The sequence below is a fragment of the Erpetoichthys calabaricus genome, chromosome 7, assembly GCF_900747795.2.
Source record: "Erpetoichthys calabaricus chromosome 7, fErpCal1.3, whole genome shotgun sequence".
Classification (NCBI taxonomy): Eukaryota; Metazoa; Chordata; class Cladistia; order Polypteriformes; family Polypteridae; genus Erpetoichthys; species Erpetoichthys calabaricus.
In genome coordinates, this window is record NC_041400.2 from 128141364 (window position 1) to 128155202 (window position 13839).

The window sequence follows — 13839 nt, forward strand, 5'->3', positions numbered from 1 at the left end:
CACATCCTCAGGCCACCAATGTGTGCTTCGCCCCTCGGCGTCTAGGAGGTAGGCAGACGCAAACGTGCAAAACCCTTCCCGTGGCCCTTCACCCTTGGGCCTGTCACCTACCTCCTGCTGCAACCCATGGTGTGGATTAGCGTGGCGGCATCTGGACGGTTGACTTCTGCGTTCGGCCGGCTTTTTTTTTCCCCATTCGCACGGCGTCCCTAGGAGCTCCCTGGTGGTCGTCCTGTGGCCTCCCTGCCGCATATGCACGCTTCGGTGCGCTGTCTCTGGGTGCACCTCCTGCACGGCCATGATGTACGTGTGCCCCCCGCTGCTGCGCCGGATCCTTACATAAATTTTGATACAGGTCCCGGCCCAAAAAGACGGACAGGAATCCTGCCAACTACACCAGTGTAAGAAGAGTGCTATATAGCACCCGACCCGACACAGATTCACACGGGAGGCACGGGTAAAATAAAATAAACTTTTATTTTTCTTCAGCTGGAGGGCACATCTTCCCCATAATTCCTCCAGCCACAACACAGTCCCAAGCACAGAACAGTACACCAAACCAAGCACTTTCTCTTCCTCCACCACTTCTCCCTGGCAACCTCGTCCTCTACCTCCCAATTCTGGCCGCTGAGTGGTGGTCGCTGGCTCCCTTTTATTGGGTACCCGGAAGTGCTCCAGGTAGTTGATTGGCAACATCCGGCTGCACTTCCAGGTTTGGTGAAACCAGTGCCCAAAAGGGGCCAGCAGCTCCTGCTGCAGCATCCCCTGGCGGCGCCTGCGGAACCCCTCAGAGCTGCACAGAACTCCAACCCCCATGAAGCCCTGGGGTAGTCAGAGGCACCGCTGCAACCCAGGGAGGCTGCCATCTAGCGTCCAGGGGGAGATACTAAGCTTCCCATCCTTGTCCCCCTGGCAGATGTGGTGAAGGGGAGTCCCAGGCAGGCATGGACCCCGGCCATCTGTCACACCAGATGTACAGATCAGATCCAATATATGACCACCAGAGTGGGTGGGAAAATCAATATGTTACGTCAAGTCAAAACAGTCCAGTATGGATAGGAATTCATTTCTCAGTTTAGATGTGGGGATGTGAATATGGATGTTGAAATCACCAAGAAGAATGACTCTCTGGGAAAAGGAACTTAAGTAGGTTAATAGTTCAGTCAGATCAGATAAGAAGGATGCATTGTATTTTGGAGGACAATAAATAACAATGAGTAAGACAGGACCTGATTCCATTATTAGTTTAAGTGCCAGACACTCGAAAGACAATGGACAATCAATTGGGATTCTTTTGATGTTTAACTCCACTCTGACAATTACTGCAAGTCCTCCGCCTTGTCTTGAGCTACAAGGCTCAGTGAGGAAAGTGTAACCAGGTGGTGTCGCCTCTGTGAGAGACGTAAATTCATTCGAATTTTGCCAAGTCTCTGTTAAACACAGCATATCAAATTTGGTGTCAATGATGATTTCTGACAGCACCAATATTTTGCCATTAAAAGATCTAGAATTAAACAATGCAATATTAGTTAATGAGGCTTCTTTTTGCACAGAGCCATGACCAGAGTTTATTTTCACATACTGTAAATTTGGCACATGGCTCTTCTATTTACAGGGCCATGAGTAAGACGGCATATTTCTGAGTAAATGCTGCCTGTGATCTTTTCATTCACAGCCTGGCAGTGGCGGTGACCTGACCCGCGATGTACATATTTCGGGTGCCGCAAAATACTGGTGTCTTTTAGGATGTTCCAGCCAGACCATTTGCTCTGGACAAACTGTTTAATATGAAGGAGTATGTTGCGAGAGTATTTTAGCATGATGCTGAGCAATACTTACCTGATAGCAGTGGAGAAACAGCACAGCGGAGCCAGTGAGACGGGCGGGTGTGGTAGCGCAGATGAGCAGCGATAGCATAGCAGCAGAAAGCATAGCAGGAGGAGGTAGCAGGATTTGGAGTTTCCAACATACAGCCACAAACAAGTAACGCTGGGTATTACAGGTGTGATCACCCCAGAACCACAAGCATGGTGGTGTGAACATCAGATCAGTTCTTAAGTCATAAAGCACAATAAAATGAATCGAGAGCAGACCAGTATAGCAACTATAATCAAGGAGACAGATCATCCCAGGCTCCTAGATCGCCAGGTGCAAAGAAATGTTCATAGGTCTCATCCTGTGATCCACAGATTCAGTTGTTCCCAGTCAAGGTAAAGTCCGTAAAAATTAATCCAAATCCATACAATTCAGTCAGCTGCATCCACAAACTATACGTACAATAAAGAAATAAAACAAGCATAAAAAAGTGCAGGATTAAGGCAAATTTTACGAAAAGTGTTAACAGGGAGGAGCGGCAACAGCATTTCATTTATCATTAGCTACAACACATCCTCTTCTTCTCCCTTTGCTCCTGTTTATGTACTTTTGCAATACTAACCCTGCCCGTCTAATTTTTGAATTAGTATCATCCATCTTTGAATCTTTTTTTTTTCTTTTCTTTTCTACAGTTTGTTACTAGGGAATCCATTCCTGGACGGGTTTATCCATTCCCAGGCTCCCGGGATGACACAGGCATCTCACATGTAAACGGTTTTAGAACGACCGACACTTATATTTAATAAAACTACTACAATATGTTGACACAAATAAAAGACTAACCTTATCTACAAGCAGTTCATTCTGTCATATAAGTACATGTATCTTTAGCTGCAGTAATAAGAGCGTAGAAAGCACAACGTGTCGAGCGTGCACCTTCATGCAGGAGTACGCCAGCCGCTAAGAAAGCACGCTCTGCCTCCACTGAAGTAGGCAGCACAATCATCAGATACTGATACACTTGTTGTAAACAACGCCCGCGCTTGCCATTGCTCTGAAACACCGCCATTTCAGCTTTTACTGAAGCATCCAGTTTCTTGTAAAAGCAATTGTCATTGCAATTTCAAGTTGCTGTTCAAAGCTGTTGCCTGATGAAGTGCAAGCTGCAGCAATGGCGCCACCTTAATTATTTTCAACTATAACTCTGTTATTTCTTGATCGATTTTTACACGCTATATATGCGAGCTTGGCCGTTCCTGTTTTCCCGGGAATTACAGCAGTTTCATTCCCGGGAATGCGGGAATGAAAAATGTCCGGGAATCCCTACTTGTTACTATCAGATGTGACCGTGTTGAGCTTTGTCACATACTTGCATGATCAAAAAAAGCTCTCTGGGGTTAGCTGCGACAGGTAGCTTATCAAAAGGTCATGTCAAAATGGATGTGTAGTTTTGCAGGGATTCTGGCACTTCATGTGTATTTGTACATGTATTATTTTATGGCTTCATGTCTTTTAGAAGTCTAAATGCCACCAATCAGCTTACAAAGTTTAGCACTGTTACAATAATAAAAAAAGAAACTGAGATTTGTAGTACTGTCCCATTAGGCTTTGCCAAGGTAACAGAATAAAAGGAAGAACATAAAGGAATGGGGTTTATGAAGGAGTCCTAATTTATTTCTGCACCTAGTCAAGCTGAGGAAGAAAAAGATAAAAAACAGTGCTTTCAAGTATTCTATGTTGATGGAAACTCCATGCTGGTCAAGTAACTGACACTGACTTCAGGTTTCCATTTGGTTTAAAAGAGGGTTGCCATATGGGGAAAAGTTCAAAGCGGCTGGTGGTCATGTCACTGAATCTTATTTGGGGTAGTTTCTTCAAGGTTGAGAGCAGACGTGGAAGATGAGTTAGTGACTGACTTCTGATTCCTTCCTTCATGCATTCTGTAACAGACTCACCAAGTCCACAAGTGGGATATTAGTCACAGATTTTTCTTCAGATTTGCACAGCTCTATGAAGACAGTAATGGACAACTAATATAGAATATAGGCTTTGCATATCTAGATGATATATTTGTGTTCAAGTTTCAACTCTACTGATCTGGCCATGGCCTTCTATGTGGGCTGTAGTAAATGTACTATTGATGTGGTGTCCAGGGATAGCATTAACCTAATAAAAAAAAGCTGTCTATGTCCATAAAAAAGTGAGTGGGGGATGTGAGACAGTTTCTGAACATCTGAGCCAGAAGGTGACATTCAAAGATATACTGACTCACAGGAGACAGTAGTAAGGAAATGAAAATGACCAGTAGCATCATAAGTCAAAGAATGGGCTAAAGGTCAAAACCAGCAGTCAAGGAGATCTTTCATAAAAGCCAAATATAATCAGAAAAGTTGGAGTCAAAAACGATGGAAGGAATTCAGAAAACCTGAAAGATTAAACAATAATCTTTTAGTGCAGCAAATCAAAGTTAATCCATCAAGCTCAGATACCCTAGAAACCCTAAGTGACCTTTGTATTGTTGTCAGAGTGACATCACAAATAAGCACATCCTGGGAAATTCTAGGCAAGAACTCCATGGAGACAGCAGAAACTTAACATTCCGACGCTTAAAAGGGAAACAAAAATGGTGTTGTGAGAAAATCGGAATAACTAATGAACTTCCTCAAAACAGGTTCTAGACATAATCAAATCTAATTTTTAAATTTCTTAAGTCTCAAAACCAAAATCAAATACAGATTAAAGGAAGTCCACAGGAATTTACACAAAAATCATTAAAGTTGGATATCATAACAGAAAAGGAAGAAAACTCAATGGACACCATCCAAACCAGTTAAATGGCAAAGCATCAGATCACTCACAGACTGCTCAATTGCTTAGCAAGATGACAAAAATCATACTAAGTAAAATGCATAATTTTGTGTCTCAATGCTCCTCCATTTTTATAAATCACTTTACTTTTGAAGATTAGTACATTTCAGATTGTGTTTTGTATATTAAAGCCACTGTAGTCTACAAAAGGCATAGCACAAAATGAAATTCTTTAATTGGTACTTTTTTCAATTACCCTTCAGTAAGTCCAAAACGATAACAATAAATGCTCCATTGTATGCATTGTCTGAATCCATTCTGAAGGAATAATGAAAAGGGGGAAGAGAGTTAGAGCATTTCACACACACCTTGCAACAGCAGTATTCTTCTGTTAGGAAAAAAAAGGAATAAAGGGACAAACCAGAAAGACAAGTCAAAAGGCAGGCAAGGATCAAAACAAGAAAAACAAAAGATCTCCTCCACCGGGTCTTGTCCCTGGCAACCGCATAGCAGCCAGGTTCCAAACTGGCATCCAATAAAAACAAAATGCTGTTGTAGTATTTTTTAAATACCAACATAAAATAATCATTTTCAAAATACACCAAGTACAATTGAAATTTTTAACCCATAAGATTCCAGACCACAAATAATAATATTATATGGTTAAATCGATTTAAGGAAATATGTATTCTACCCAGGAAAAATTAAAAATAAATGTGATTCATGACAAGCCATTTTTGAATTTTTAACAAAATTTGTAAAATTTAATGTTAACTTTCTGGGATTTTTTAGGTAAGGATGACAGAAATTTTGGGGGAAGGTAGTTCTGCTCACTAATCGTCGAATCATAAAGGGGTAATGTATTGTATGTTGATTAGCACATGCATGCAAGAATTTCACTGTACTTTGTACATGTGGCAATAATGACCTTCTAAAGGCTCATTTATACTTCATGCTGAGAACGTGTACGCACCCACATCATGGCTGCCACATGTTCTCAGCGTTCATTTGACGCATCCTCTAAGCAGGTCCTCAGACATTAACATGACATGTGCGCGAGTTGCAGTACCAGCAAAAAGTGGGGGGGCGCAGTGTGATAAAAGTTGGAATGTGACGTCAGAGCCTCTGGTTACTATCTACATGTGACAGAAAGCCTCTATGCGGATCCTACAAAATCAATGTGCACACTTCGATGTTTGATGAGTGGTTCGATGTGGTGAAGCAAAATGCTGACATATAGATGCATTCGTGGTGCTTTTATATTCAAGCCTCTCATATTCCCGATCATAATGACACGATACATTTTAAAAGTCTCACGTACCATCTTCTGTGCCATCTTTTTTTTCCAGGGCTTCCTCCTGACCTGACAGTAGCGGCAAACAGCAATAGATCATCACACAGAACACATTAAATGTATGATATTCCAACTCTCTGCACATTTAGAATCCTTAGATTTATACTTGATATCTCTCATAATGAAATGCATTAAAGTATGTATGTTACATTTTACAGATAAATCATTAATTTCATTTAAATAATGAATACTGTTAATAATTACACACATGGGGGTGACACGGTGGCGGAGTAGTAGCACTGCTGTCTCTCGGAGTCACGTCCTTGCTTGTCCATCCATCCATCCATCCATTTTCCAACCCGCTGAATCCGAACACAGGGTCACGGGGGTCTGCTGGAGCCAATCCCAGCCAACACAGGGCACAAGGCAGGGAACCAATCCCGGGCAGGGTGCCAAACCACCGCAGGACACACACAAACACACCCACACACCAAGCACACACTAGGGCCAATTTAGAATCGCCAATCCACCTAACCTGCATGTCTTTGGACTGTGGGAGGAAACCGGAGCGCCCGGAGGAAACCCACGCAGACACGGGGAGAACATGCAAACTCCACGCAGGGAGGACCCGGGAAGTGAACCCAGGTCCCCAGATCTCTCAACTGCGAGGCAGCAGCGCTACCCACTGCGCCACCGTGCCGCCCGTCCTTGCTTGTAGTGTACATTATTTTCCTTCTGGGTTTCCATAGTGAGCTCTGGTTTCCTTCCAAAGATATGCAGATTTGGTGACACTAAAATGATGCTAGTGTATGTGAGTCCTTGTATTCACCTTGCGACAAGCTGATGCCCCGAAAGGATTGTTTCTGCTTCGTGCCCAATGCTTGCTGGAATGGACACATCCCTGGATTGATGGATTTAATCAATAAACATCCTTTTCAGGGATATTGTGGTAAGGTATCATCGGAATTTAATGGGTGTTCCAGGCAATTCACAACACAGCGAAGCCGAACCTGTTCTCACTGTTATAATATCTCGCACTGCCACCTGGTGGATTTCTAAAGATTTACATACAAGTACGCGCTCAAGTATAAACAGTAAAACGCTTGCGTAGCACAAGTGTCCGCTGGAGCATGTGTCGCGTCACATGAAGTATAAACCTGGCCTTAAGCTATAAAACTATCACACATAGTCAGCTATTTAAACAAATGAGATTTTGTGCTGTCTGGGTTCTGATACAAAAATGAAAAGTATTTTTAACTGGGAAAACAAGGAGTGGGTTGAATATCAACTGCTTAAAATGACATTTAACACAAAAAGTCACACTTGTCTAGTGAATTTATAAAGTCAGAAGCTAGAATTTCCACTAGTGATATATTTAGTGAGTCTGGTGAATGAGGAGATAAACAAGTGGACCTCACCAGCAAGACTTGTTAGGATCCAGCCAGGGTTACATCCCCAGATCATGTTTGTTTTTTTATTTAATCTTTTTTTTCACATTGTGCATTGTGTTATTAATTCTGTTTTTGATCGTATTATTCATTTGATATTCTGTCCTTGATTTATTATTTGTATTTTTGTGTTACGGTAATATATGTGTTAGTTTCCTTTGTTTTCTGCCCTGTTCCCTTTATATAGAGCCTAAGGGGTGGGGTCATCTGATAATACAGCAGGAAGACTGCCCCCAGCAGTATAAATAGAAAAAAGTGGCAGTTTCCACAACAGGTTTATCATTTCTCTTTCTCAGTTCTGTGTTTTGTGGATTTTTCATTTCACTGAATTTTGACCCTTGCTCTTGCCGTTAGGTGTTGTTTTCAGTTAGCGATTGTTGGATTGATTTGCTATTAGATTTTTCCTTTTCAGCATAGCAGATTTTGCTCAAATCTTTAAAAACAAAAGAACTTTGTTTGGTTTGTCTTGGACCAGCGGTTTAACAGTTATAGTGCCATAGCCTTATCTGTCTGTTTGTGGTCAGTGACAAGCCCATTACAATTTCCAAGTATTCCAGTTCACTGTTATACAGTATATGAGACTTTGTATCAAAATTGATGTTTTGGAATTACAGGAAGTCCCTGAAAATAATGAAGTATGTCTTAACACTGTCAGCAGTTCCATCTGTTGTCTTAAACATTAGTGAAAAATGAGAGGATGCAGCCTTTTGTTCATAGTTTTGTGTGAGAAAAATGGCTGACAAGGATATATTGTTTAGATGACATGTAGTGACCCTAAGCTGCATTCTAAATATGGATCTGACGATGGAAGGCTGAACAGAATACTGGCATCTTATCACTTCCATTGCTGCTGTTGGTTAATACTGCTACCTCACAACTTTAGTGGCCTTCATTTTGTCATGTTTATATCAATGATCATGAGTGATGTTGTTAAATGTGGCAAGAGGCTTCAACGGATCTAAAAGAGGAATCCGACAGGCTTAATCCGGAAACACTAAATATACCAAAGTGACTAGAACCAAAAGGGGCAGAGAAAAATTGGAAGTTTCTAGGAAGGTAAAAGATCAATAATCAAAGGTAATCTGAAAACAAATGACATTGCACAAGAAGCTAACTTCCATCCATCCATTTTCCAACCCGCTGAATTCGAACACAGGGTCACGGGGGTCTGCTGGAGCCAATCCCAGCCAACACAGGGCACAAGGCAGGAACCAATCCTGGGCAGGGTGCCAACCCACCGCAGGACACACACAAACACACCCACACCCCAAGCACACACTAGGGCCAATTTAGAATCGCCAATCCACCTAACCTGCATGTCTTTGGACTGCGGGAGGAAACCGGAGCGCCCGGAGGAAACCCACGCAGACACAGGGAGAACATGCAAACTCCACGCAGGGAGGACCCGGGAAGCGAACCCAGGTCCCCAGGTCTCCCAACTGCGAGGCAGCAGCGCTACCCACTGCGCCACCGTGCCGCCAGAGGCCAACTTTCTTGTGCTAATTCAATTTCTGTGAGGAAACAAACAGCAGATTCTAAAGTAAGTGGTGTTGTGCTCACATACACAAACATTGAAAGCAATATGCCTATAACTGAAATTTTGGACAAGAAGATGAAGACTACTTTTAGGAGAAGACGGTTTCCAATCAAGTTTACAGTGAAAATACAATGATAAATGTAGGAAAACTTGATCATCAACACACAAATCTCCAAGAAAAAGTTGAAATGAACCCAGCAAGAAAGTGTAAGCCCGTCTAATAAGCATTTCCCTGAGGCTGGCATCACAACACACAACTCCCCCAGCAATTTTCAGTCATAGCCTTCATTTACATGTTGTGGACAGCAGTAGTGTGCCTTTTGCTATCTGTCATGTAGTGCGATATCACCAATGAATGAGCCACCACAAGGTCTAGGAGGTTTGATTTTGTCTAAAATCATAAAGATGGGTTTCAGTAAGAGTGAGTGTAAAAAGCTGACAGCAAATGAGTGCTCAGTGAGAAGTACAATACATACAATGTGACAACAATGAAAGAAGGACTCAGGAGTTTTTGGGCTATGCCAACAGAAGAAAGGCTTGTCTGACTAATGTCTTCTGTCCTATCAAGACAAAAAAAGACAGGCTCAGGCCGTGACTCACCATACCTGGAAAACATCTGTTCAGCCACTGGCACTGTCAGGCAGCAAGTTATTGGCTGTTAAAATGCAATGAGCATGCAATACTTTGGAAATTTGAAATGGTGCTGAAAAGTTAGGAGGGATGTATGCATCCCCTGTGATTCCTAGTCACGTCATCTGATATCTTCAAGGGGCCAAGATCCAGGTTTGTGTAGCGACCCAAATACTAATCATAAGTATTTTTTTTCTTTTTTTTATTTAGAGTCTATCCAAAGCCTGGTTTGGTGCCACTGGGCGTCTGTAACGTATCCAAACAGATCAGTAGTATATTTGGAGGCACAGAAACAAAAATATTCAAAAGAAAACAAATCTTTAATAAAGTACCAGTACGAAAACAAAAAAAAATCCAGTGTCATGCACTTTAATTACTGTATATGCAGTCCTCTGCAATGACACTGTTTGAATATATAAACAACAGTAAACAAAAATAAGTGGAGGTGGATCTGTACAATATTTACATGGCTCAAAAATAATGGTACTGAAAAATATATAACAAAAACACATGATTAAACAACTTTTCTTCTTCCTCCTTCTCCCAGGACAAAAATCAAGAGGACAGGAAAAACAGTCATCAAAATCAAAAATGAAAGAAAACGGCACAAAACACAGAAAACCCAATGAAGAAAAGCAAATAATACTGTATGTATGGGAATGCTAGATAAGGATTGCTCTATCACAACCGCTCAGCTACCTTCTCTCTCCTACATCAGATGATCAAAAGACGACCCCTGCTGGGTAGGTGTCTGTTTTATCTGCTGAGCAGAACTACCTGGCCAGATATTAACTCTGGCCCAACACCAACCTGTCAGCGACTCCGCTTGTGAAACTCCACCCCCTATAGCCTCAATCTAGGCAGATGACCCCCTATATTTTGAGCTTCTCGTTTGCGTACCTGGCTGCTGGCACACACGCAGTCTCACGTGTACGCACCTCCAACTTCAGGCAGCTTCCTGAAGATGCTTTAATTTTTTTTTTTTTCTTCCTTCCTTACTTAAGATTTTAGGGCTATTCTGCACACCTGGCTTATGTACCTCATGTTTCTACCAGTTACTCTGTCCTGTGGCCATACGGACGTCCTTCCCCAAGTATGGCATGAAGTAATGCCAGGATGTTGGTGTGCTGGCGTTCGTTAATTCGCATCAAAACTGCCAACAACATTTCCACCTGTGGCGTGCCTTAATACCACCACCACAGCTGCTTGCTCCCGAAGCCTTCTCACCCTCCCTGCAGGTAAGTGCTCTTTTTTTTTTTACAACTAACGTATATAAAAAAATCAAACTGCTCTAGTTAGTTCTTGCATTCAAGGTGTTACAAAATTTCATCTCATTTCTATTTCATTTACTGATTCCACTTTGATGACTATCTTGGTCTGACTTGATTGCCCGTTTAGATCATGTGACTTGTGATGTTATCGCCCAGTGGGTATTTAAGGTGGTAGCAGGCAAGTCTATGCCCAAGATTCTCGATACTCAAGGAAAACATTTTTTTCAGGGCTCAGAATTTGTGTTTAAGAAACTTAGGGCTCAAGACTTTTGACAGCCATGTTCATCAAGAGAAACTGCAACAAAATAGGGAAGCAGTGATGTAATAAATAAAATGTAATTTATTAGCATAAGAAATACATAATAAAAGTGAACATGTTTAGTTCAAGTTGGTACCTTAGATCCATGACATCAGAGTTTTTTTAAAGATGGCTGCTATGATGGCACCTACACTCCTGCTACACGTGAACGTCTCCTAACAAGTAGCAGTGCCAACACAACAGAACACTAAATGGCACCAGTAAAGGTCTCCTGAATGGAGTCAATCAAAATGGTAAAAATGAACAAACATCAAAATCACATAATTTTTCAGAGTTTTAATTTTTGACTCAATCACTACCTGTGCAGATTTGCCCATGTGAACTTTCTTCAATGTCCTCGAGTTTCCTCCCATTTCTTAATAAGTGCAGAAGGGCCTGGTATGAGGAGAGTGCCTGGCTGTGTGGCAGCTGGCATCCCATCTGGGTCTGGTTCTTGCTTTGCCCCCAGATAGATACAGTTAGGTCCATAAATATTTGGACAGAGACAACTTTTTTCTAATTTTGGTTCTGTACATTACCACAATGAATTTTAAATGAAACAACTCCGATGCAGTTGAAGTGCAGACTTTCAGCTTTAATTCAGTGGGGTGAACAAAACGATTGCATAAAAATGTAAGGCAACTAAAGTATTTTTTTAACACAATCCCTTCATTTCAGGGGCTCAAAAGTAATTGGACAATTGACTCAAAGGCTATTTCATGGGCAGGTGTGGGCAAGTCCGTCGTTATGTCATTATCAATTAAGCAGATAAAAGGCCTGGAGTTGATTTGCGGTGTGGTGCTTGCATGTGGAAGATTTTGCTGTGAACAGACAACATGCGGTCAAAGGAGCTCTCCATGCAGGTGACAGAAGCCATCCTTAAGCTGCGAAAACAGAAAAAACCCATCCGAGAAATTGCTACAATATTACAAGTGGCAAAATCTACAGTTTGGTACATCCTGAGAAAGAAAGCAAGCACTGGTGAACTCAGCAATGCAAAAAGACCTGGACGTCCACGGAAGACAACAGTGGTGGATGATCGCAGAATCATTTCCATGGTGAAGAGAAACCCCTTCACAACAGCCAACCAAGTGAACAACACTCTCCAGGGGGTAGGTGTATCGATATCCAAGTCTACCATAAACAGAAGACTGCATGAAAGTAAATACAGAGGGTGCACTGCAAGGTGCAAGCCACTCATAAGCCTCAAGAATAGAAAGGCTAGATTGGACTTTGCTAAAGAACATCTAAAAAAGCCAGCACAGTTCTGGAAAAACATTCTTTGGACAGATGAAACCAAGATCAACCTCTACCAGAATGATAGCAAGAAAAAAGTTAAGGAGAAGGCGTGGAACAGCACATTATCCAAAGCATACCACATCATCTGTAAAACACGGTGGAGGCAGTGTGATGGCTTGGGCGTGCATGGCTGCCAGTGGCACTGGGACACTAGTATTTATTGATGATGTGACACAGGACAGAAGCAGCCGAATGAATTCTGAGGTGTTCAGAGACATACTGTCTGCTCAAATCCAGCTAAATGCAGTCAAACTGATTGGGCAGCGTTTTATGATACAGATGGACAATGACCCAAAACATACAGCCAAAGCAACTCAGGAGTTTATTAAAGCAAAGAAGTGGAAAATTCTTGAATGGCCAAGTCAGTCACCTGATCTTAACCCAACTGAGCAGGCATTTCACTTGTTGAAGACTAAACTTCGGACAGAAAGACCCACAAACAAACAGCAACTGAAAGCCGCTGCAGTAAAGGCCTGGCAGAGCATTAAAAAGGAGGAAACCCAGCATCTGGTGATGTCCATGAGCTCAAGACCTCAGACTGTCATTGCCAGCAAAGGGTTTTCAACCAAATATTAGAAATGAACATTTTATTTCCAGTTATTTAATTTGTCCAATTACTTTTGAGCCCCTGAAATTAAGGGATTGTGTTAAAAAATGCTTTAGTTGCCTCACATTTTTATGCAATCGTTTTGTTCACCCCACTGAATTAAAGCTGAAAGTCTGCACTTCAACTGCATCTCAGTTGTTTCATTTAAAATTCATTGTGGGAATGTACAGAACCAAAATTAGAAAAAAGTTGTCTCTGTCCAAATATTTATAGACCTAACTGTAAATACTTTATTAATCCCAAGGGGAAATTCACATACTCCAGCAGCAGCATATTGATAAAAAAACAATATTAAAGAGTGATAAAAATGCAGGTATAACAGACAATAATTTTGTATAATGTTAATGTTTACCCAAAGTGGAATTGAAGAGTCACATAGTGTGGGGGAGGAACGATCTCCGCAGTCTGTCTGTGGAGCAGGACAGTGATAGTGACAGTGCTGACTGGGTAGGATTTTATCTTCTTATAAACCTCCTAAGGAAAAAAGGAGGTTAACTGGTGATTGTGAACTGGCCCAGTTTGAAGTGCTTGAATGGACCCAGCAACAAACTGGCACTCCTGTTTTGGACCCAGTGTTGCATGAACTGGCTCTGGAACCTGTAATTATGTTAGAAGAATAGGTGAGGTTTCAATTTTTTTCTTTTCATTTCCAACCTCCTATTTTAAACCAGCTTTGATTTGTTTATGTCCTTACTTTTAAGAAGAAAATGGCAGGGAGTGTTGCATAGTGGTTAAGGTTTTGGATTTTCGGCTGCAAGCCCTAAGGTTGTGGGTTCAAGTCTTGCTACTGGCGGTGTGACCCTGAGCAAATCACTTTACCTGCCTGTGCTCC